This window comes from Canis aureus, chromosome 36 (genome assembly GCF_053574225.1).
Source record: "Canis aureus isolate CA01 chromosome 36, VMU_Caureus_v.1.0, whole genome shotgun sequence".
In the NCBI taxonomy this organism is placed as follows: domain Eukaryota; kingdom Metazoa; phylum Chordata; class Mammalia; order Carnivora; family Canidae; genus Canis; species Canis aureus.
The window spans coordinates 1,429,879-1,453,925 of record NC_135646.1 but is presented as its reverse complement, the minus strand read 5'-3'; the positions used below and the strand labels follow the sequence as shown (position 1 = coordinate 1,453,925).

Sequence of the window (24,047 nt, the reverse complement as noted above, 5' to 3'; positions counted from 1 at the left end):
AAATAACTAATATTTGGTTTTGGAGCCTTGGACTCAATCTCATTAGCACATGGTTAAAGTTTTTTAACATGCTTATTAATGGAGTGGTCTCCCATCTACTTTAAACCTCTTCCTCAATTTTGCCGAGTTGAGAATAAGGTTCTGAGAGGCAATGTAGGAACAGCATATGGAACACAACCAGGAATCTTCAGGATTTCCTAGGTGCTCAGATGCCATACTCTTGAGCTGGCTTGAGGCTCCAATCCTGCCTACCCTTAGCCTAATTTTTCTGCTACTTTTGATTATGTTTATGTCAGCTTAACCATTCCTATCAGTCTTCCACTAAGAGATTAAAATGTATCATATTCTACTCTTTTTCTTTTCTTTTCAACTAATTAACTAGACCCTCCTAAGGCAGTGGTAAACCTGCTAAGACTCCTACTTAGTTCCTTCCGCAGCATTGTAAGATCATGAGATTACATTAACATGCCCTTCCCCCACCCCCCAACACACACTTTTTTGGCCCTCTTAGACTTCCATTTACCCAGTTCCTCTTTGCTTCCCAGAAATGCCATCTCCAACAGGCAATATTACTTAATTAAGGATGTTTGTCTACAAGCTTTAAGTAAGCTTTTCTAATTGCAAGAGTTTCACATCACTTTTGTTCATGTTGATAGTTATTTAAACATCATGAATAATTCAAAATCAGGTTTTGAATTGTTAATCAAAATAATGATAGCTGCAGTTCAACACTCCATAACAATTTGACTTGCAGTCAGCTTGAAAAAACCATTTCTGAAATCATTTCCTTCAACACTTAAAGCTCTGCTCCCAAAGCAAAATGAGATCCAAAATAGAGGCTTCTCTGATCCTCCGAGATAGCCTCTCCCCTGTGGTGCGTATATATGTGTTGGTGACTTTAGATAAACGAATACAGTGGAGACCTGAGTACATGTCCCAACTGCAAATATCTTTGCATTCTTCTTCCTTTTGACTGGCAATCTTTCAATTAGTGGCATGCCACTGAGAGACAAGGAACAAGTTCCTTTCTGCCTAAGGACTGTCAAGTAGGTAGAATTTAACAAGTATCCCATTTGAGAACAGTTAAGATTTGCTCTCTAGGCAAGATACCCCTTGCTTCACTTACAACCTCTTGGCAGAACCTGTAACTTCTGAACCTGTAACTCCAGGTTCCTGCTCTCAGTACAAGCCTCAGCCTGCATGCCAAAGTGACCACTTGGTATGTCAACTTGGATGTCCCGTCGTCTCAACAGACCCATAGCTTAACCGATTCCCCACAGCTAGCTGCTTTCTTTTCCAAATGCTGTGCATTGGTTGATGCTAGGGAAACAGGAGGGTATAGTGGTTAAAAGTACTTACTACTCAATTGTAACTCCTGGGTATAAATTCTGACTTGCTACTTGAGGCTACGTGAATGGAACAGGCTTCCTACCATCTCCATGCTTTGGATCACTTTGTCCATATAATGAACATGATAATGCTTATTTCATAGGGTTATTATAAGGACTAAATGAAGTTAGCATTTCTAAAGCATGTAGATGAACTCCTGGCACATTATAGGCATACAAACAGTGTTCATTAAATAAAAGGCTCTTGAATCCCTGGATGGCTCCAGGAGCTACCTTCTCTCCATCTTTCTTTGCTGGCCCATGACCTACCTCCCCCATGAATCTCTTCTATATCATATCAGCACAGACTGGTTCTTCTCTTTTTTAGTTGCAAATAACACATGAATTGGTGAAGTTTGATACCGTAACTAATACATATCTGCTGTATGCATTGTGTCTTCCAACACATGTCATTCCCCTGGTGTAGCCATCCTTGTTACAGACTTTGTTTCTTTTATTAATCATCAAAAATCAGGGCATTCACAATACCCAGGCATCCAGTGCTAATCATGTAGTAGGCATTGGGTAAATATTGATTAATAACTCAGGGCATTTGAGTGCAAGAAAAGAGACAAAGGAATAGGGATCCCTGGGTGGCGCAGCGGTTTAGCGCCTGCCTTTGGCCCAGGGCGCGATCCTGGAGACCCGAGATCGAATCCCACGTCGGGCTCCCGGTGCATGGAGCCTGCTTCTCCCTCTGCCTTTGTCTCTGCCTCTCTCTCTTTCTCTGTGTGACTATCATAAATAAATAAAAATTTAAAAAATACTTTAAAAAAAAGAGACAAAGGAATAGACTATGATAGAAAAATAGAAGACACATCGAGCCTGAGAAAAGAGGTCATATTCCCTAGCCCTCTGAATAACTCATTCAGACCATTCCTCACAATTTTAGTTACTTATTGAATGATTATATCTTTTCTAAAATGTAACCTCCATGAATGGGAAGGTCATGACAAAGATTGCACGGGAAACAATATTTTAGGGAATGCCTTCCCATTGACTATGGTTCTTACCTGAAAGAATGTGGCTATCACTCTGATGATGCCTCTGGTCAAAGATAGTTAAGATGTTCATGTGCTGGCTCAGAATAGCCTGGATGTGAGAAGAGTTAATTTACTATTAATCACCAAAAGTCACTACAGTTATATTTGTGTAAAGAGAACTATTTACACAGGATTAATAAATTACCCTCTGACAATAGTTCAACTCCAGAAACTTTTTATAAGGTAGACTTGAAAATCAGCATTAAAGAATTGACTGCTCCACCTTAACTTCACAAATTTGTTTCTTTTCTGATACACACCAGGAACCTATAAATTCATTTTGGTAACAAAGAATGAAAGGGGGAAAAAAACCCTAAAATATCATAATTTACCACATCACCAAACATTACTTTTCTCTGCAATTTATCCTGACAGGCATCTCATAGCTTGACTAAGGTGGAATAAGGTACCTAAAGGGTGGCTGACATTTGATTTGTTTCTGTTAATTTGTGGGACTAGAGAAATAAAAAATTTAACAACCACAAATTACTCTGGTGACATTTTATCTGTTAAGCATTCTAGGAGACTGGCAGTGAATAGAATGTCCTATTTCAGTACATTCAATCTAATTTAAATCTAAATTCATTTGCCCTGAAAAGAAACAACCACTGATACAAAGGTGATTTTTCAAAAGTCAAAAAGCAACTGACCCACATTATTGCCTATTGGAGAATATGCCTTAATGACCCAGATTTTTATTCCATGCTACTTGAAAGAAATTCTCTAGTATGGCTACAAAGGTGCATGAAAGACACTAAACCATAAAATAGAAAGGTAGAAACCCTTCAGGAAGAATCTTGACTGTTACAAGGTCTCTTTCTTATTATGATTATCAAAGGGACAACATATTTTACCCAGAGATTTATTGTTCTCTAAACACTAACTCATTAATGCGCCCATAATTTCCAAAAAAATTAATACATGATTTTCATATAAATACAAAATGAACACGTGTCAAGTATTCCATCCAACTCATTAATTAATAAGCAATCAGGTCAAACAGTAAGGCTGGTTCAAAAGGGAATTCAAGTCAGACAGTCCGCGCAATGCTGAATTGTATTTGCTAATATTTGCAAAACTGGTAAGTGTCCTACTTTTAGTCAATAAACTGTAACGATTAGGGTAACCTAATTTATGGATAGGAAGTATTTGTTTTGCCCCCAAACAAATGTAATTTGCATTGCTATTAGTTTTCCGATTTAAGCTAATTTCTACCTTTACAGAGTTGTGAAGTTGCCTAATCAGTTGTAAATAGGAAGTCAAACAGGATATAACCCCCTGAAAAATTAGATGATCTGCAAGATGTGTGGACCTGATAGAAAGATGCAACATTTCACTGAAAGAACACTTGGTAATGTTGAGTGGGAAAGAGAGACAAATTCAGGCACAGACTGATGGCTGAAACTACAAACATTTATTTCTTAGGTTCTTGAGGCTGTGGGTCCAAGATCAAAGTGGCAGCAAGGCAGGTTTCATCTGGGCGCCTCTTCTGTTTTCTTGACTTGTAGGCGGCTGCCATCTTGCTATGTGCTCACATGAGCTCTTTCTGTGCATTGAGGGAAAGAGAGAGCTCTTTGGGGACTCTACTTACAAGGGCTAATCCCACTGTGAGGGCACTCCCTTCATGACCCCATCTAACCCTAATTACCTCCCAAAGGCCCCATCTCCAGATTTCACCACATTGGGAGTTAAGGCTTCAACATATGAATTTAGGCAGGGCAGATGAAAACATTCAGTCCATAGCAAATGCTTTTTGTTTATTTCCAAGTTTTAGGCAATTTTCTTAACTCTCCAAGCACTTCAGCCTGATAAGTGGAAAGTACTCTCTGATCCACTTCAAAGGTGAAGAAATTAAGACACTGGAAATAGTTGTAAGGGAACATGTTGGAGGAAGGACGCTCTGAGCAAACACAGAGGAATTAAGTACAACATAAGAGATGGTGAGTTTATGAGTGAGGAGGGGATGAAGCAAACTGCTAAGAATCCTTACTTCCTGGCCAGCTGACAATCCTGGAGTTTCCTGGCCTTTTATCTGATGTGGAAAATCAATTAAGTGTTATTAACAAACATAGGCTGCGTGTTGGTCACCTCATATCTATTGCCTTGACAGCACACCATCATCCTACAGTGTTCTTCTCATTAGTCAGGGAAATGACTTGGTCGTGAAGGTCTGGTGACTTGCTCAAGACCATTTCTAACAGATGACAAAGTCGAGAGTAAGTCTAGTTCTGTCTGGCTCCACTGAACTTGATTCATTCTGCAATACAGCCCCTTAGAAGTGGAGAAATCATGGCATCAAAGATATACCAGGTCCCTAGCACCATTAACTGAGATGAGAAAGACAAGGAGAGGAACAGGATCTCTGCAGGGGAGATCAAGAATTCTGCTTTGGAAATGTTAAGTTTGATATGCCCGTAAGACATCCAAGTAGAGATGTCAAGAAGGCAGTAGAGCAGAAGGGTGCTGGAGATGTAAATTTGTGAGTCATCAGCATAAAGAAGTTATTTAATATCATGAGCAAATTCATGCCTCCAGAAGAATACTCCTCTGCAAGGATAATCACCAGAATAACAACCAAGCCTGACACCCAGGGGTATGCTCATGCAAGTCATTAAAATATTTAAATATCTCCACACTAGTTGAGGAACAGTGGCTCCCTTGAGTCTCCCGAAGGTTTTCTGCCTCAGCCCTACCCCCAGTACTGCTAGGCCTGCTCACCATCCAGTTACTAACATATAACATCTGACACGGTGGGAGCCTCCAGGTGGCGACCATTCAGATTGGTCTCTACTCATGCCCTCCCACTTAGAACATTTCAAACATCACTCCTGACTCACAACTAATATTTCTTTAGGGCCTCACATATGCCAGGCACTATGTTAAGCCCTTTATTTTATTCCCTCACTGAGTCCTCACTCTCACCCTTTGTGGAAAATATTAATATCACCCCATTAGACAGTTGAGAAAATTGAGACTCAGAGAGGTCAGTAACTAGTTCTAGGCTACAGAGTGAGTGATGAAGCCAGAACCTGAGCCCAAACTGTCCCACTTGGGAGCCTCTACACCACTCTGCTTCACCAGTTCTGGAGAGCCTGTGTCCACGGCCAGGTGGCATGACGGGGGCACCTGAATATGTTCAGCTTGTAGCCCTAACTTCCTGTCCAGCCAGGACAGTGAGTGGACAAAGCTCTCTCCTGGCACTGAGCTCAGAGTTGCTGCTTGCATTCGATACTGAAGAGTTGCTTGTCTCCTTCAAACTGTCTCCTATATGGTGTGACAAGAATGGGAAATTGTTATATCACTCTTTCATGCCAGACTGTCTAGATTGTTTGTGTCACCCATATGTGTTCACTAAATAACCAGTCTGTTTCACATGTCACCCGTGGTAGCATCTACTGACATGGCTACATTCATTCATACTTCAAGAATAGTGTTTGAAGACACAGAAAGCATGGTCTTGTGGATGATTTTTCTCGATTTCAGTCTTAATAATTCAATAGTAATGATGATATGATGAAGATGAAAACATAAAATTTGACAGCAGAAAGTCTCCTTGGAAGATGCACCTGTTGAATGTGCTTCCCCCTGCCCTCCACCCGGCTCCCCGCCCCATTCACATGTTGAAGCCTAGTCTCTAATGTGATAGTATTTGGAGGGGGGGTGAGTTTGGGAGGTGGTTAGGTCGTGAAGGCCTATGGGCAGAGCCCCCTCCATGGGACGTCCAGCTCAGGAGGACTGTGGAGACCCATCAAGAAAGTGGAGCATGGAGTCAAGGAAGATGATCTCAAGCCTTAAGGTTTGATGTAGTTTGCCCCTGTATGTTTTAGACTTAACTGATAACTGTTATCCCTTTCTTCTTTCCAGTTTCTCTCTTTTGGAATGGAAATGTCTCCACCGTGCCTGTCCCACAACTGTATTTTAGAAATACGTAATTCGTTTGGGTTCCCAGGTTCACAGCTGAAGAGGAATTTGCCTCGGGATTAATCTTACCTCCAGTTTCACCCACTTTTGACTTAGAGGATATTTAGATAAGACTTTGAACTTTAGACTTTCCAGTTGACGTTCGAATAAGTTTAGACATTGGGGTTATCAGAGCAGAATGAATGTATTTTTCATGTGAAAAGGACATGAATTCTGGAGTCTGGGGATGGAATACTATAGACCAAGTGTCAGTGTCCCTCCACACATCCACCACACACACAATTTTTAAAAAATTTTTATTTATTTATTCATGAGAGACACAGAGAGAGAGAGAGAGGGAGAGAGAGAGAGAGGGAGAAGCAGGCTCCATGCAGGGAGCCCGACGTGGGACTTGATCCCGGGACTCCAGGATCAGACCCTAGGCTGAAGGCAGACGCTAAACCGCTGAGCCACCCAGGAATCCCCCAACACACACACACAATTCATGTGTTAAGACTTAGTTTCTAGTGACGGTGTTTGGAAACGGGACCTTTGGGAGGTGATTAGGTGAGGAGAGCACAGCCCTCATGAATGGAAATGATGCCTTTATCACAGGGAACTCCCTCCCCCCTGCCACCATGTAAAGATGCAGTAAAAAGATGGCATCTAGGAATATGCAAGCCTTAGCCAGACTCTAGATCTACTGGTGTCTTGATCTTGGGTGTCCAGATTCCAGAACTGTGAGAAATAAGTGCCTGCAGTTGTAAGCCTCTCAGTTTATGGTATTCTGCGTTAGCAGCCTGAATAAACTAAGTAACTCACACACACACATGCACACACACACACACACACACACACATATCTCCCCATAATAGAGAAGTCCTGACACACGTCACATCATGGATGAACCTTAAAGCCATTATGCTATGTGACATAAGCCAGACACAAATGGACAAATAGTACAGGATCCCACTTACATTAAATGTCTAGAATAGCCAAATTCATAGAGACAAAAAGTAGAATGGAGGTCACCAGGGGGCTGCAGGAAGGGGAGAATGGGGACTTGTTGCCTAATGGGTAGACAGTCTCTGTTGGGGGCGACGAGAAAGTTCTGGAAAGAGTGGAAATGGTTTAACAACACTGAATGTACTTCATGCCACTAAATCGTATGCTTAAAAATGGTTAAAACTATAAGTTTTATATCAAGTATATTTTTATCACAATATTTTTAAAAATCCAACCATCTACTCATACCAAAGCAAGGGATGAAACTTGGCCATTTTAAGAAGAGATAGCAAAAAGAGAGAGAGAGAGAGAGAGAGATAGCAAAGGCAAAATAAAGATTTTATTTTTTTACACTTACAAAAGCTGAAATAACTTTCCATCAGCAGACCCTCATTAAAAGAAATGTTAAAGGAAATCTTTAGGGTAGAAGGACAATGGTAACAGATGGAAATGTGCAAGAATGAATCCACAGAAAAGAATAAAAATCCCCAAAATAGTAACTACGTGAGTAAACACACAACACATATTTTATTTAATTTAAGCCTCTTCAAAAGATAGTTGATGTTTAAACAAAAACATCAACAATCCAGTGCAGAGTTTATAAAACACATAAAAGTAAAATGTAGCAATAGCACAGAGGTCAGGAAGGAAGAAAAAGAATTATGCTATTGTAAGGTTCTTCTACTATGTGTGAAGTGGTATAATATTACTTGAAAGTGGACTCTAATAAGCTAAAAATGTCTATACTATAAATGCTAAAGAAACCTGAATCATAGATCTAGGTTCAGAATGTTGGGGGAAACAAGGATTTCACCAAACGGAAAGAAATTGGTGAGAACATCCTAAGAAATTTTATTTAACACACATGTCTTAAGCACCTATTACATGAAAGACATTGTTTCAGTTGCTAAGAAGGACAAATGAAGTTTTTTTTTTTTTTTCAGTTCAGTTAAGGAAATCTTTGCATGAATTTAAAAAACCCTGGGTGGCAGGGTTGATTGAGCATCCAACTCCCGATCTCATTGTTGTGAATTCAAGCGCTGCGTGGGGCTCCAGGCTGGGCGTGGAGCCTACTCAAAAAATTAAATTAAATTAAATTAAATTAAATTAAATTAAATTAAATTAAATAATTAAATTAATTTAAATTAAATTACAAAACAAGGCGATGTAAAATATATGCTATAATATATAGAGAAGGAGATGCTGTTAAATAGGGTGAGAAATCCGTATACCTAGAGAGGCCAGGTAGAAAGCTTGCATTAGGGAAGCAGATGAGATTGTTGAAACAGCTATGACAGGCAACCCACATGGCTCGGCGGTTTAATGCCGCCTCCAGCCCAGAGCCTGATCCTGGAGACCCGGGATCGAGTCCCACTTCGGGCTCCCTACATGGAGCCTGCTTCTGCCTCTGCCTGTGTCTCTGCCTCTCTCTCTGTGGGTCCCCCATGAATAAATAAAATGTTTAAAAGAAAGAAAGAAAGAGCTATGAGTAGGGGGACTGCTACAAACCAGAGGGCATAAGTCCTTCTAAAAGCAGATTTTGCTACTTAGCATTAGCCAGTTGTTGCTATGATGCTTCACACTCCTTACCTCAACCTGCAAGACTCCACACCACCCTGCCCCTCCGTATCTGGCCTATTTGCACTCCTACTGCTGGCCTCCATCTCACACTGTCCAGTTCTATTGGCTTGCTTGCTTACTCCCATTATGTGTCAAAGGTCTTTGACACACAATCTTTATTGTTATCTCCTCCAAGATGCTGTTCATCTTGACCTCCGATGACCATATGACTCACTCTCTTCACTCCTCTACCCAGTGAGGCCTTCTCCAATCACTCTATAGACTAAGAGAACCCCTCACTCTCACCCAGTAATGTGCTGGTACATATTTAACTATTGGCTCTCTGAAAAAAAAAAGAAGAAGAAGTCTTGGTTCCTAGTATTTGTTCATTTCTGTGCTGTACATACCGCCCCCCCCCACCGCCTCCCGCATGGACAATACCAGTTACCAACCTGATACCACTGAACACTGACTTGGGAAGACACGTGTCTTAAGAGCCCATGCATGTGACTGTAGCACATCATTGCACTTAGCACTCCCTTTCCCTTTATCCTGCTCAGTTTACCCTGCAGTTACCTACACTCATCTGACATATTACATATTTGCTTGTTTACATATTTATGGTCTGTTTTCCCCTCCACATGCACTAGAATGCAAGCTCTGGGAAGGTGGCAATTTACTTTTGTTCACTCACGTATCTTCAGAACCTAGAATTATTCCTGGCATAGAGTTGGTTGGGTCTTAATAGATATTTGTTAAATGAATAAATGCGGAGGTAACAGTGGTTCTTGGGGGTGAGAAATTAAGATTATTAAGAAGGGGATATTCTATTGGGATAAAAGCCATACATTACTATATAAAAGATAAAGTAGTGGGCCAGCAGAGATTGTCTTCTGAGGCCTGGGTTTCCAAAGATAGCTGGACATATCCAAAACTGTGTATGAGACAATCAATTAGCACTTGGAGGAAAAGATTAGAACCTCTATTTACACATTTTTATTTAAAATAATATATTATGATGTATGGAATTGTTGAGTTATCATATAGTGTACCTGAAACTAATATCACACTATATGTTACCTAACTGGAATTAAGATAAAAACTTAAAAAAAAAAAGAAAATAAAATAATACATTACACTTCACTAATAGTTGATAGGAGAATCAACTGTAAAATTCCATTTTGGTCAGATTGAATGCTGGTTTCTGTTAGCAAATACGAATTTTCAAAACCAAAACATTTTATCTATTCTTCAAATTAAAAGTGACATTTTGCCATCAAAGAAGAAAATGGCTGCTTAAAACAGCAACAACGACAAAAACAATGGAATTTGCACCACAGGGACTGTGGGGAGAGCATTTTGAAAGCAGATGCTTGGAAATGATCATCAAAGAAAGCCCTTATCTCCAACAATATCCCAGCCATGTACCCTTTCACAATCCCATAGCTCAGTGCAGAGGAGGCCATGTAGTGCCCTCTGCTTCTATGTGCCCTCTTACCCGAGCCTAGTTATTATATATTTTTAAAGTTTGGTATGTGGACCACCTGCATCAGAATCTCCTGGGGGTGACTGTTACACCGGCTAGCTATTATTGTAATTACTTGCTCACTGGGCCTTCTCATGAGATTGTGAACGGTACATGGTCAACGTCTATTACCTCGTTTACCACTGCATTTCCAACCACTAAAACAATTATCTGACAAAGACTAAGAATTTAGTAAGTAATTTGTGGAGTGAATGAAATCAAGATAAAGGGTCTAAGTGCTATCAGTTCCAAATACACAGGAGGGCACTCTCAACGAATTACACAGGCAGGGGCTCTACACATTCTTCACGGCATTTTGAATGGCTTGGCAGGTGACGTTCATGTAATTCGTCCTGTATACAAAGGACAAATTAAGGATATTGCATTGAATTGTGCACAGGTTACGGACATGACTTGATGTTTGTTATCAAGTCAAGATTCAGTGCAAAAGACAGAAATTACCTACTTAAAAAGATTAAGTGCTTTAAAAAAAAACAGTTTAGAGGCACCAGGGAGGCTCAGTCAGTTGAGTGTCCAACTCTTGGTTTTGGCTCAGGTCATGATCTCAGGGTCCTCAGATGAAGCCTCATAGCCTCGGGCTCCGAGCTCAGTGGAGAGTCTGCTTGAGGATTCTCTCCCTCTGCCCCTCCTTCCACTCTCCCACACACACTTTCTTTCACAAATAAACAATTAAATCTTAAAAGAATTTTTTTTAAAGACTGGAGAGTTTTCCCTCATAAATAAATAAATTAAATCTTTTAAAAAAAAAAAAAGACTGGAGAGGTTTGGGTCTAAGTTTCTATCACTGTAAATGTGATGCAATGGTCAGTAGTTCCATCGCCACAGCTGCTAATTTCAAAGCCAGTGACCAGGATGAGATGGGGAATCCTGCCATTGCTAAAATGTATTCCTGTTAGATAAAACTGCCCCTGGACACTCTGCTGAAAGATGACATGCTCCGTCCTCCTGCCTGTCCAACCTCACAGAAGTCCATCAAATGACTGAATCCATTCTGCATTCAGGACCCTAGCTGCGAGAGAGGCAGGGTAGTGGCATATTTTCAGCTTTATAACTTCTGTAAATAGAAGGAGTATAAAATGAAGACTTGGAGAACCAATCTAAATAACCATAAAAAAATAACCTTAGTCACTTCAACTATGAGAATATCTTGACCCCATATCTGAAACCATGCATTAAAAATAAAAGCATACTATCTATTTCCATTTTACTTGACAGTTTCTCAGTTTATAAACTGATAGCTCTTTAAATATAAATATGGATGTTAAGAGTCTAATACAAAAACCCAACTGCAAACACATTTGTTTATTTTTTGCACTTCATTAAAAGAGTTTAAATCAGTATGTTGCACCAAAAAGAAACTGATCTTCTGAGATGTTTTTTAATACTATTGTACCTGTTGCATATTGTTTACCTTGATTATAATCCAGTAATAAAATATACTGTTGAAAATAGCTTCAGGCTGCTTTTCATGGTCACCAATGCTTTGTTCTCTTTCAATGGCTAAAACAACATGGGATTTGACACCCACAAAAGAAAATGACACATGTAAAGAGAAAGATAAGAGAGCCTAACTATAAATGCCAGATGGGTTCTCCGTTCTTTGAATGAATCAAAATGTCAAAACATGTTGAAAATGTGCATATGGCAATGAAAACATCTATTATTCCCCAAGTCACTCGAAGCAAAACCCCAAGAAAAAATCTTTTAAGGAGCTTATTAAAATAGTCTTTTCAAACATTTTTTGAAACTTGACTCTATTACTTTTGAGCCCCGTCAGGTCACCAAGACTGGATCAGGTAAAAATGACCACTGGTCTCAACTGTGGTTCTTTCACTGTGTCTTAGTAACCAACCAGCAAACAAGCGTTGCAAAAAAATATGTTTATGATACCAGAAATGTGGTGATGTGAGTTGGCCAGGCTCTTGAATCCATCTTTTTTCCTCATCGGAACCCAAACTATGGTATTCTTTTTCTTCTTTTTTTTTTAAAGATTTTATTTATTCATAAGAGACACAGAGAGAGGCAGAGACACAGGCAGAGGGAGAAGCAGACTCCCTGCAGGAAGCCCGATGTGGGACTCGATCCCAGAACCCCCGGGGTCACGACCTGAGCCAAAGGGGGATGCTCAACCGCTGAGCCATGCAGTCGTCCCTCAAACTATGGTTTTAACAGCCCAGGTGGTCTGAAGAAGAGTCAGAGTAGCATGGAACTGTGGGCTCACGCTTTATGTTCCTCCTCAGGCCAGATAGGTTCAGGTTGGGGAAAAGATGTGTTGGCACTTACAGTCTAGTTCATTGCCATATATATTTGTAATTTTTAGAAGAATATGGCATCTAGTAGGCATTTTACAAATGTGGTTTATAAAAACTCTTATCAGTGGGTGCTATTAGATCCCTGCTGTACAGATACAGAGACTGAGGCCCAAGACAGTGAAATAATTTGGCCAAGGTCTCAGAACTGCTAAGTGGCAGAACAAGATGCCCCACCCAGGCACTGTGTGTCCAGACTCCACTGTGCTGGCCCATAATTACCCCGGCATGCTGCTTCCATGAAGGAATATTTTACAGTGCCACATTATATACTTCCAAGCTAAATTTCTTGCTGCACCTTCAGGACTACTTGAGTTTTTGGTACCACAGGCCTAATAAGGGAAATAGTATTATTTATTCTCCTTAACTCAAGTCTAAGCCAATGATTCAAATTATTCTCTGGACCAGACAGAGTCTGTCCAGCTGTTTGCAAATGCGTCCGACTGTTGGCAAATGAACGGATTTCTATATTTGAGCCACTAGATGTTTACTTTTAAAGCATTTGTTTAAACCTATCAAGTTCAGAGAGTCCGCCAAAGTTGGTTACAAAAACACCAAACCCAAGCCTAATAAGCTTACCGACGGAATATGTTGACTCACATAATGAAACAGTTCCAAGATTTCAAGTGTTCATCCAGGGTTCATATGAGGTTCCACCTTTCAGCCCTACAGACCCAGGGCTTCTCCCATAACACAAACGATTCCCAGAATTGAGTCCCATTAGCCCTGATTGGCCTGTCTGGAGTCATGGGACCTGTTGTGTGCAGCATTGCAGTGGGGTGGGGGAGCCTACAGTCTGCTAAACGAAGTAACAAGGACCTCAGGCTGTAAGCTCCTAATAAGCACTATCTCTGTTCCGTCCCACATTTCCTAACTGCATATGACAACCAGGAATTAAATGCATTTCAGCTTTGCACAAAAAAGGGATATATCTTTAAAAAAAGAAAAATACCAGGCACTCACTGTCCTTCACATTTCCAGAAACGAAGTAGGCCATGTGCTTAGAAATAGGAGGTTTATCAACTCAGTATGTGCACTGAGTTGTCAGGAGATTTTATCAAAAAATCCTCTCAGACCCACAGAAAAATGCATTTCATTACTAAAACAAACATGTTTGCCAGTGTAACTCTTTTCTTTATAGTTTTGTTGTTTTTTGTTTTGTTTTGTTTTTGTATATTTTATTATTGGAGTTCAATTTGCCAACATATAGCAGAACACCCAGTGCTCATCCCGTCAAGTGCCCCCCTCAGTGCCACCCCATCCCCCCGCCCACCTCCCTTTCCACTACCTCTTGTTTGTTTCCCAGAGTTAGGTGTCTCTCATGTTCTGTCTCCCTCACTGATATTTCCCACTCATTTTCTCTCCTTTCCCCTTTATTCCCTTTCACTATTTTTTATATTCCCCAAATGAATGAGACCATATAATGTTTGTCCTTCTCCGATTGACTTACTTCACTCAGCATCATACCCTCCAGTTCCATCCACGTTGAAGCAAATGGTGGGTATTTGTCGTTTCTAATGGCTGAGGAATATTCCAGTGTATACATAGACCACAGCTTCTTTATCCATCATCTGTCGATGGACCCCGAGGCTCCTCCCACAGTTTGGCTATTGTGGACATTGCTGCTAGAAACATCGGGGTGCAGGTGTCCCGGCGTTTCACTGCATCTGCATCTTTGGGGTAAATCCCCAACAGTGCAATTGCTGGGTTGTAGGGCAGGGCTATTTTTAACTCTTTGAGGAACCTCCACACAGTTCTCCAGAGTGGCTGCACCAGTTCACATTCCCACCAACAGTGCAGGAGGGTTCCCTTTTCTCCGCATCCTCTCCAACATTTGTGGTTTCCTGCCTTGTTAATTTTCCCCATTCTCACTGGTGTGAGGTGGGATCTCATGGTGGTTTTGATTTGTATTTCCCTGATGGTCAGTGATGCGAGGCATTTTCTCATGTGTGTGTTGGCCATGTCTGTGTCTTCCTCTGTGAGATTTCTGTTCGTGTCTTTTGCCCATTTCATGATTGGATTGTTAGTTTCTTTGCTGTTGAGTTTAATAAGTTCTTTAAAGATCTTGGAAACTAGCCCTTTATCTGATGTGTCATTTGCAAATATCTTCTCCCGTTCTGTAGGTTGTCTTGTAGTTTTGTTGACTGTTTCTTTTGCTGTGCAGAGCTTTTTATCTTGATGAAATCCCAATAATTCATTTTTGCTTTTGTTTCCCTTGCCTTCATGGATGTATCTTGCAAGAAGTCGCTGTGGCCGAGTTCAAAAAGGGTGTTGCCTGTGTTCTCCTCTAAGATTTTGATGGATTCTTGTCTCACATTGAGATCTTTCATCCATTTTAAGTTTCTCTTTGTGTCTGGTGCAAGAGAATGGTCTAGTTTCATTCTTCTGCATGTGGATGTCCAATTTTCCCAGCACCATTTATTGAAGAGACTGTCTTTTTTCAAGTGGATAGTCTTTCCTGCTTTGTCGAATATTAGTTGACCATAAAGTTGAGGGTCCACTTCTGGATTCTCTAGTCTGTTCCATTGATCTATGTGCCTATTTTTATGCCAGTACCACACTGTCTTGATGATCACAGCTTTGTAGTACAACCTGAAATCTGGCATTGTGATGCCCCCGGCTCTGTTTTTCTTTTTCAATATTCCCCTGGCTATTCAGGGTCTTTTCTAATTCCACACAAATCTTAAGATTATTTGTTCCAATTCTCTGAAGAAAGTCCCTTGCACCTAAAGGAACTGGAGAAAGAACAGCAAATAAAACCTACACCAAGCAGCAGAAGAAAGTTAATGAAGATTCAAGCAGAACTCAATGAAATAGAGACCAGAAGAACTGTAGAACAGATCAACAAAACCAGGAGCTGGTTCTTTGAAAGAATTAATAAGATAGATAAACCATTAGCCAGCCTTATTAAAAACAAAAGAGAAAGACTCTAATTAGTAAAATCATGAATGAAAAAGGAGAGATCACCACCAATACCGAGGAAATACAAACAATTTTAAAAGCATATTATGAGCAGCTATATGCCAATAAATTAGGCAATATAGAAGAAATGGACGCGTTCCTGGAAAACCACAGACTACCAAAACTGGAAGAGGAAGACATAGAAAACCTGAACAGGCCAATAACCAGGGAGGAAATTGAAGCAGTCATCAAAAACTTTCCAAGACACAGAAGTCCAGGGCCAGATGGCTTCCCAGGGGAATTCTATCAAATGTTTAAAGGAGAAACAATACCTATTCTACCAAAACTGTTCTGAAAGATAGAAAGAGATGGAGTATTTCCAAACTCAATTTATGAGGCCAGCATCACCTTAATTCCAAAACCAGACAAAGACCCCGCCAAAAAGGAGAATTATAGACCAATATCCCTGAAGAATACAGATGCAGAAATTCTCAACAAGATACTAGCCGATAGGATCCAACAGTACATTAAGAAGATTATTCACCATGACCAAGTGGGATTTATCCCCGGGATGCAAGGCTGGTTCAACACTTGTAACACAATCAATGTGATAGATCATATCAGCAAGAGAAAAAACAAGAACCATATGATCCTCTCAATAGATGCAGAGAAAGCATTTGACAAAATACAGCATCCATTCCTGATCAAAACTCTTCAGAGTGTAGGGATAGAGGGAACATTCCTCAGCATCTTAAAAGCCATCTATCTACAAAAAGCCCACAGCAAATATCATTGTCAATGGGGAAACACTGGGAGCCTTTCCCCTAAGATCAGGAACGAGACAGGGATGTCCACTCTCGCCACTGCAATTCACCATAGTATTAGAAGTCCTAGCCTCAGCAATCAGGCAACAAAAAGAAATAAAGGGCATTCAAATTGGCAAAGAAGAAGTCAAACTCTCCCTCTTCACAGATGACATGATACTATACATAGGAAACCCAAAAGACTCCACCCTAAGATTGCTAGAACTCATACAGCAATTTGGTAGCGTGGCAGGATACAAAATCAATGCCTAGAAATCAGTGGCATTTCTATACACTAACAATGAGACTGAAGAAAGAGAAATTAAGGAGTCAATCCCATTTACAATTGCATCCAAAAGCGTAAAATACCTAGGAATAAACCTAACCAAACAGGTAAAGGATCTATACCCTAAAAACTACAGAACACTTGTGAAAGAAATTGAGGAAGACACAGAGAGATATTCCATGCTCATGGATTGGAAGAATTAACATTGTGAAAATATCAGTGCTACCCAGGGCAATTTGCATATTTAATGCAATCACTATCAAAATACCATGTTTTGTTTTGTTTTGTTTTAAGAAACAGAGCCTGCTAGGAAGATGAGGCTCCCACTCCCATGCTAAAAGCTAGCCTTTGCATTGAGCATCAGTAGCTTCAGGGCACCCACCCTAGCAGATTTGTTAGCTTCCCGAAGAATGGCACGGAGTCTTGCTCACAGCTGAATATTCAGTACTTACCACAGGGCCTAGAACATAGAACAACATTCTTTTAATGCTCGAAATATGATTGAAGGAACGATGCGTAGTCAACACTTAGTGCTTACTGAGTGCCAGAAACATTTAAACTGTTCACTCTGTCCTTGCAGAAAGCTTACGGGGCAGCCCGATAGAGCTATTAATTCCACTTGTCAGATCAGGAAACTTAACACATGTAGTAAGCAACAGGCCTGTGTTTTAACCAGCCAGGCCTGGTACAAGCATCCACGCCCTGCACCGTGGTTATGCACTGCATGAGCTCCGGGACACCGACACTTGAGTGATGACTAGACACACATGTCCTGGACATGGACATGGCCTGGGGCAAGGAGTTTATTTCTGCTGAAAAACAAGTTCCTAAATAGTGCTGGTATTCATTTGCTTAATCCGTCTGTGCCTCATTTCTCTTTCTTTGATTGCCTCACATATCCTAACTCACCAGTCTCTCCTACCTCTAAAATCCCATATGTCCCATATTTTAGATGTTCCATTAATAGCTTATCCCATACTAAGAAACAGGAGTTGCAAACCCAAATGTTCCCTTCGAACAGGTAAAGGAATTCTGAAAACCACTGTCAACCATCAGTGGCCTCTCCCACCAAATGGCATCTAAATGTAACTAGTTACTTTTCAGAGAGGTGGCCAAACAAAATTGTTCAGGGGGCTGCATTAGGAGCCGGCACTTTTCAGCTGAGGTGGTCTAAGAGAACTCTGGAGAGAGCCTCCATGGTCTCAGAGGAAATCCCTGCAATAAAACGAGAAGATAAAGCAAGAGACTCTTGAAGATGAATCCAGTGGGGCGGCCCAGCTACTGCAGTCGAAACCTGTGATGCTCAGCGTTGATCTTTCGCTGCATTTTTTGTTTCTCAAAACTGTCACACCTTAACCGCTCTTCTTACCGATCTTTCTTTTATCAATGTTATTTCACCTTTTATAAAAGTGTGTATTTAACAACAACAAAAAAAATTGGTTTCTTTGTTTTAAGAAATGCAAAAGATTCAAAGGTAAAAGAATAAACTTTCCATGAACTTTATCAATCACTATGGAATCTATTAAATATTAATGGAGTCAGAGTTTCCCCTTGACAATGAAAACATCTGTCAACTTCTTAAATCTTGTTCTTTCTTTGAAAGTCAGGTGCTCCACAGGCAACCCCCCAAGGAAATTTCCTGACTATAAAACAATAAGGGAGCCATCCAAGAGAAGACAGGACACTTTCTGCATTTGAACTGGACCAGCCTTGCATAGGTCCAAAGGAGATGGACAGTGACCAGTAAAAAAGAAAAACAATAATTAGCAAGAAAGAAAAATACACTAGAAATAAACTAAAAGTTGTAGCTTTGTGAAAATAGGCTCACCAAAATATGCAAGTAAGAAGTTAAAATGTATCTGTACATTTAAGAAAGAAGGGGAGTAGAGAGGAGGGGTGAGGAGGGAAGAGAAAGGGAAGGGATGGGAAGAAAAGAAAATTTTAAAAATGATGCTTCACACCCAGACCTCACACCCAGCTCCGTTTGGGGAATTTTCTTTTTTTCATTTTTATACCTCATGTCATCTAAAGACACATGACTTGGAATACTTTTGTTTCTGAAATGCTATTTTTAAAGAAAAGTAACTGCTAAAAGTGTTATTACAGATTTCTTTAAAATAGATTTCAGAGAATCTCTTCTAGTAGTTCGTATTTATTCATCTTGGTTTTCTACACCTACATTTATACAGTTGTTCAATGAAAAAAAAATGATTACTTTGAGATAAAGTTCTGAATCATCAAGGAAAGATTTAATTTGAATGATTACACTGTTTTAAAACTAAGGCAGAAAAGCAGGCACACACTTTTATCCACATGAACTTGAGAAAGATTTTTGTAGTAAATTCAAGTCTAGTAAACAGATTACTGCAGCTCTGGGTGTCCCAGTTAATAGAGATCTTAAAATAAGCCAAACTGAAAGTAATAATTAAGACTTGCATTCATATCTGAAATTTAAGAAACAAAACAAAGGATCATAGAGGAAGAGAGGGAAAAATAAAATAAGATGGAATCAGAGATGGAGACAAACCCTAAGAGACTCTTGGCCATAGGAAACAGACTGAGGGACACTGGAGGGGACAGGGGTGGGGAGACGGGGTCACTGGGTGATGGGCATGAAGGAGGGCACGTGGTGGGATGAGCTCGAGGTGTTATATCAGACTGATGATATAACACTGACCTCTGCCTCTGATACTAATGATACAGGATATATTAATTAATTGAATTTAAATAAAATAGAATTTTAAAAAATAAAGAGAACTGGAAGAGGAGGAAAAGAGAAAAAAGGACTTGATCCACTTTCTGTGACTATGAACAAGAGGCCACACGGGAAAGGGTGCGGGCTTATATTTTTCTTTGGGGAAATAGCCACAGGCCAGGGACCGACAGCACAGATTGGTGGGGGGGAGCGGTGGGGAGAGAGGAGGCCCCAACACAAAAGCTGTATAGTTATCTTTTTTGGACTCGGGAGCTGGGAAGAGGGAAGGAAGGTCTAGAGGTAGAAAAGTGTCTAGACAGAGTGGAGAAAAGTGTTCTGAAGCTCTGACCCCTCTCGGGGAGCCCTTCGAAAGACAGTGCCGAGGCAGGGGATGCGGATCTGCCTAAAAGCAGGCCTTAGTCCTGGACGAGCTCCCTTCAGGGGTTGCAGCGCCTGGCTGTGTTTGCACCGAGGGTCGAGGGTGGTGTGAGGAGGGCCACCACCCCACACCCCACCCCTCCACGCCCCCCGCACACACCCACACCGCAGAGGCCACCCAGGTAAGACCTTTGTGGAGCCAGCGGTCGAGCCAAACCATCACGTGTGGGACTTGGGGCCAAGCTGGGCCCTGCAGGGGGGTCAGCCCAGAAATGCCACGTCTGGGCTCCCGCTGGGACCACGGGCCGAGACGTAGAGAGGACGGACGGGATCCCCCGTCTGGGTTATGGAGGAGAAGGACAGGCCTGGGGGGACGGGCCACCACAGGCGGGAACACGGGCAGAGCCCACGCCCCGACCCTGGCCTTTTTTTAAGGCAGAAGGGGGCTCTCTGGAATTCTTGACCAGCTTCATCATTTAAAAAGTAGATCCTGCTTGGCTCCTGGGCCTGCCCTGAATTAGAACCTGAGAGACAGAGACAGACACAGAGAGAGAGACAGAGAGGAAGGGAGGGAGGGAGGGAGGGGGAGAGAGAGATAGAGGGAGAGGGAGGGAGGGAGGTAAGGACCGGCTGGCCTCCCGTCACCCACCCACATCCAGCAGGGGCCGCAGAGTTCAGTCTTGGGGTGGGACAGAGTTGTCCCCTCTGCCCAGGGAAAGGCTGTGCCCCACCGGAGGAGGAGCAGCTCACATTTCGGAAAAGAAACCAAAACTACCTCTGAGCCATTCGGCCTCCAGGCCACCTTCCGAGCAGGCAGAGCAGGAGAGGTGACACCGAGCTCATCCCAATAATGTCCAGGTGTACAAGCTCTTCGACAGATTCCCATGAGACACTCCGGAGAAATCATCCATCTTCTGGTCCAATTAGACACGAAGCAGCGAAGCCAGAGGCGCAGATGTGGAGGGTGTTGCGGGGATGAGAAGGCCCGTGGCTGCAAGATCCACCTGCATGAATGGGGGGGGGGTGGTGGTAACAAACACAAACCCACGTGGGGAACGACGGCATCACTTGGGGTTCCTGTGGGGTGCATTCCCTCTCTCTCTATCCTTCTCTCAATTCTTCTCTTGCTTTGAATTCTACGTTTCCCCTTTTGTTGACCAGGACATAGCCAAATGTTTGAGGCAGAGAAACAGAACACTTCCCAGGTCACCAGGGAGTGTTGCGAGTGGGGAAAACATTAACTGCAGTAACTCAATTATGTTCAACAACTTGTGTTCCTTTGGAAAAACAACAAAACAAAACAAAAAGCATTGCTTTCTGTTACACAGAATATTAAGATTGCAATTATGTAAGAACCAAAGTGTGTAGGTGGAAAAATCCCTCGTGGATATTTTAACAACGTATTAACCAGTGTTGTCTTTGGAGGATGAGATTTCAAGAGAGGCTTCCCCAGGTAATGGTGCCAGGAGAACACATACCTCTGTTGGGGGGACCCAGGGATTCTATGACTTAGACCAGTTTTTGCACTAATTTCTCTGCTCGGGGTCCTGAACAAAGAGGGAAGTAATATCAGGCCGCGCCTATGGCACAGACTTTCCATTCGGTACTGGACAGCCTGTATCCTTGTCACTTAGCCAGTCTGATGGGTCAAGATCTTCTGTCCTTTTTTCATGGATAGATTTAGACATGGTACTACTTTCAAGTCTTGTCTTCTGTTCCCCAGTGGGCAGCAAATCCCAAGCCCCAGCCCTTTGGGCTCCGCTCCAAGGCTGATATCATGTCTGGGAAATCAGTGTCTCTCTTTGGTCTTGAGTTCTCTTTCTCTCTATCTCTTTGTTTCTCCCTCTCCCCACCCTTGTTCAGCTTTTCCAGGCATCACTGACAAATAAAATTATGATGTATTTAGGATACACAACATAATAATCGGATCAGCAGTGTATGAGGGTTTTCTATTCTCCACAGTCTTGCCAGCTTTTGTTATTTCTTGTCTTTTTCATAATAAATGTCCTACCTGGTATGAGATAGTATCTTGTGGTTTTGATTTGCCTGTCCCCGTGGTGAGTGATGTTGAGCACCTTTTCATGGAACTGTTGGCCATCTGTATGTCTTCTTTGGGAAAATATCTATTCAGATCCATTGCCCATTTTTAAACTAGGTTACTTGTTTCTTTGCTATTGAGTTATTTGACTTCTTTGTATATTTTGGATCATAACCCTTTATCATATGTGTGCTTCATGAATATTTTCTCCCAATCCATAGTTTGCCTTTTCCTTTTGTTCATGGTTTACTTTGTTGCACAGTTTTTAGTTTGATGTCATCTCACTGGTTCATTTTTGCTATTTTTGACCTCTGCCTTTGGTTTTGGTGTCAATTCAAGAAAAATCATTACTGAGACCAATATCAAGATTATCCCCTATATACTTTTCTAAAAGTTTCAAGGTTCCAGATCTTGAGTTCAAGTCCTTAATTCATTTTGAGTCAATTTTTACGGATGGTATCAAGTTAAATAAGATCATAAAGGTAGAAGCTCTACTTGGATAGGATGGGGTCCATGTAAGAGATTCCAGACAACTCACTGTCCCTCCTCCCACCTCCTGCACACACTGAGGAAAGACCACGTGAGGACATAGCAAGAGGCAGCCATTTGCAAGCCGGAAACACAAGCTCTCATCAGGAACCAAATTGACTCATACCTTGAACTTGAACTTCACAGACCAGAATTGTGAGAAAACAAGTATCTGTTGTTTAAGTCACCCAGTCTATGATATTTGGTTTTGGCGGACCAAGCAGACAAAGACAATTTGTTTTTACCTATTTTTCTATTTCTTAAATTTTCTTCACCACCTTCTGTAGAGGTTCTTAGTCCTGTTCATTCCTGCTAATTTTTGATCACAGGTTCTTCTATCTGCATACATTCCCTTGCTAAGTAGCCATACTCCTAAGAAGAAGAACTCACTATAAACTTGTTCAACAGGAGTAGCTTAACATGAGTACATTCTGGGCCCTTTTATGGCTAAATTACTGAATTTCTTGGTGGTTAAGCAGACAGGCAAGGTCACTGGGCGGATAGCTTAAATAGGAGGGTTGAGGACACATGGGATATGAATATCCTTGGAATAAAAAATTGAAAGGTGATTTAAGAAGAAGAAAACCAAAAAGTCTTCACGATGTTAAGAAAGATTCCAAATCTGTCCAAAAGAGTGTTCTGAATGCTCCTGACTATGGAAAATTACCAGGTCTACTTATCCATCTTGCAAATCAGAGAAACCCAGAGGAAGAAACAGGGCGTGAGACGTGCCAATTATAAGGAGGCAGCCAAACAGCCGTGGGAAGATAGAAAAGGCTGCTCTGTGTCACACGGTGCAGTTACAGGATCGCGTCAGAAACAGCACAGCTTCCCTCTGAACTCAGCATTCCTTGCCTCACCTAACTTATGAATAAAACATTGGGCGCTATTTTCAGAAGAAGCACCTGTTACAACAATGGCATCAGTGAAAGGGATGGGGAAGGCGGGGACGGTCGGCCAGTGAACGCATGAGCGCCGGCACACCAGCTTCTCCATCAAAAGTAAATGCCCCACACAAAAATATTCCGCTTCACAGCAACTACTCTGTTTTGTAGCTTCTGTGAATCAAGCTTGGGTTATTAAATGCACAAGAATAGACAACAGTGTGCCTTGCTAATTACCGTCTCCTCCGGTTGGCATGGAGCCTGGGTGGGAAAAAAACACAATTTGCAGCTCCCTAATAAAAGCGCATCTCCTACAAATGTTCTCTGAAATATACCATTTTCATCTTTATTTCTCAAACATATTTTTTAAAAATGCCAAGATACTCTTGCCTCTCCCCCTTCTGTTGACAGGAGCCCATATTAATTCCTTTGGAGATACTCACAGTTGCTGAACAAGGAAGCCAAATAGATCCTAAAAATGACAACATTAGGAAAATCCCAAAGACTGAGTAAGTCCAGTTCTTCCCCTCTCTCTAGTTTCTCCCTTTTTCTTCCTCGGCTGCTCCTCTAGACATTATTTCTTTGCCTTCTTTGTGATTTGCAGGCCGAGAGCCCTCCACTTTCTCTATGAGTCACCCCCTCCTGTCACCATTTCCATCCTTCTCTGTTTTAAACTGGAGGGTCAGTCATCTCAAGCAGGATTTAACCAATATCCCCAGTGCCTTTTTGACCATCCTCTTTCCAGTATATAGGTTGGGTGCTTTTGGATTCATATAGCAAAGC

At 41.5% G+C, this 24,047-nt stretch overlaps 1 long non-coding RNA gene across 5 annotated transcripts; it reads right to left on the bottom strand.

The window, feature by feature from the left end:
• Positions 1-1,844: 1,844 nt before the first annotated feature.
• Positions 1,845-24,047, bottom strand: LOC144306259 (uncharacterized). Of its 5 annotated transcripts, XR_013373327.1 has the most exons (4): positions 23,708-24,047; positions 20,590-20,818; positions 2,402-2,480; positions 1,845-2,123 (listed from the first exon to the last, which is right to left on the bottom strand). It is a non-coding gene; the product is annotated as an uncharacterized LOC144306259 (long non-coding RNA). The 5 variants fall into 5 exon arrangements; XR_013373330.1 differs by lacking the exons at positions 1,845-2,123; positions 2,402-2,480 and adding an exon at positions 3,852-3,977; XR_013373329.1 differs by lacking the exons at positions 1,845-2,123; positions 2,402-2,480 and adding an exon at positions 14,026-15,486.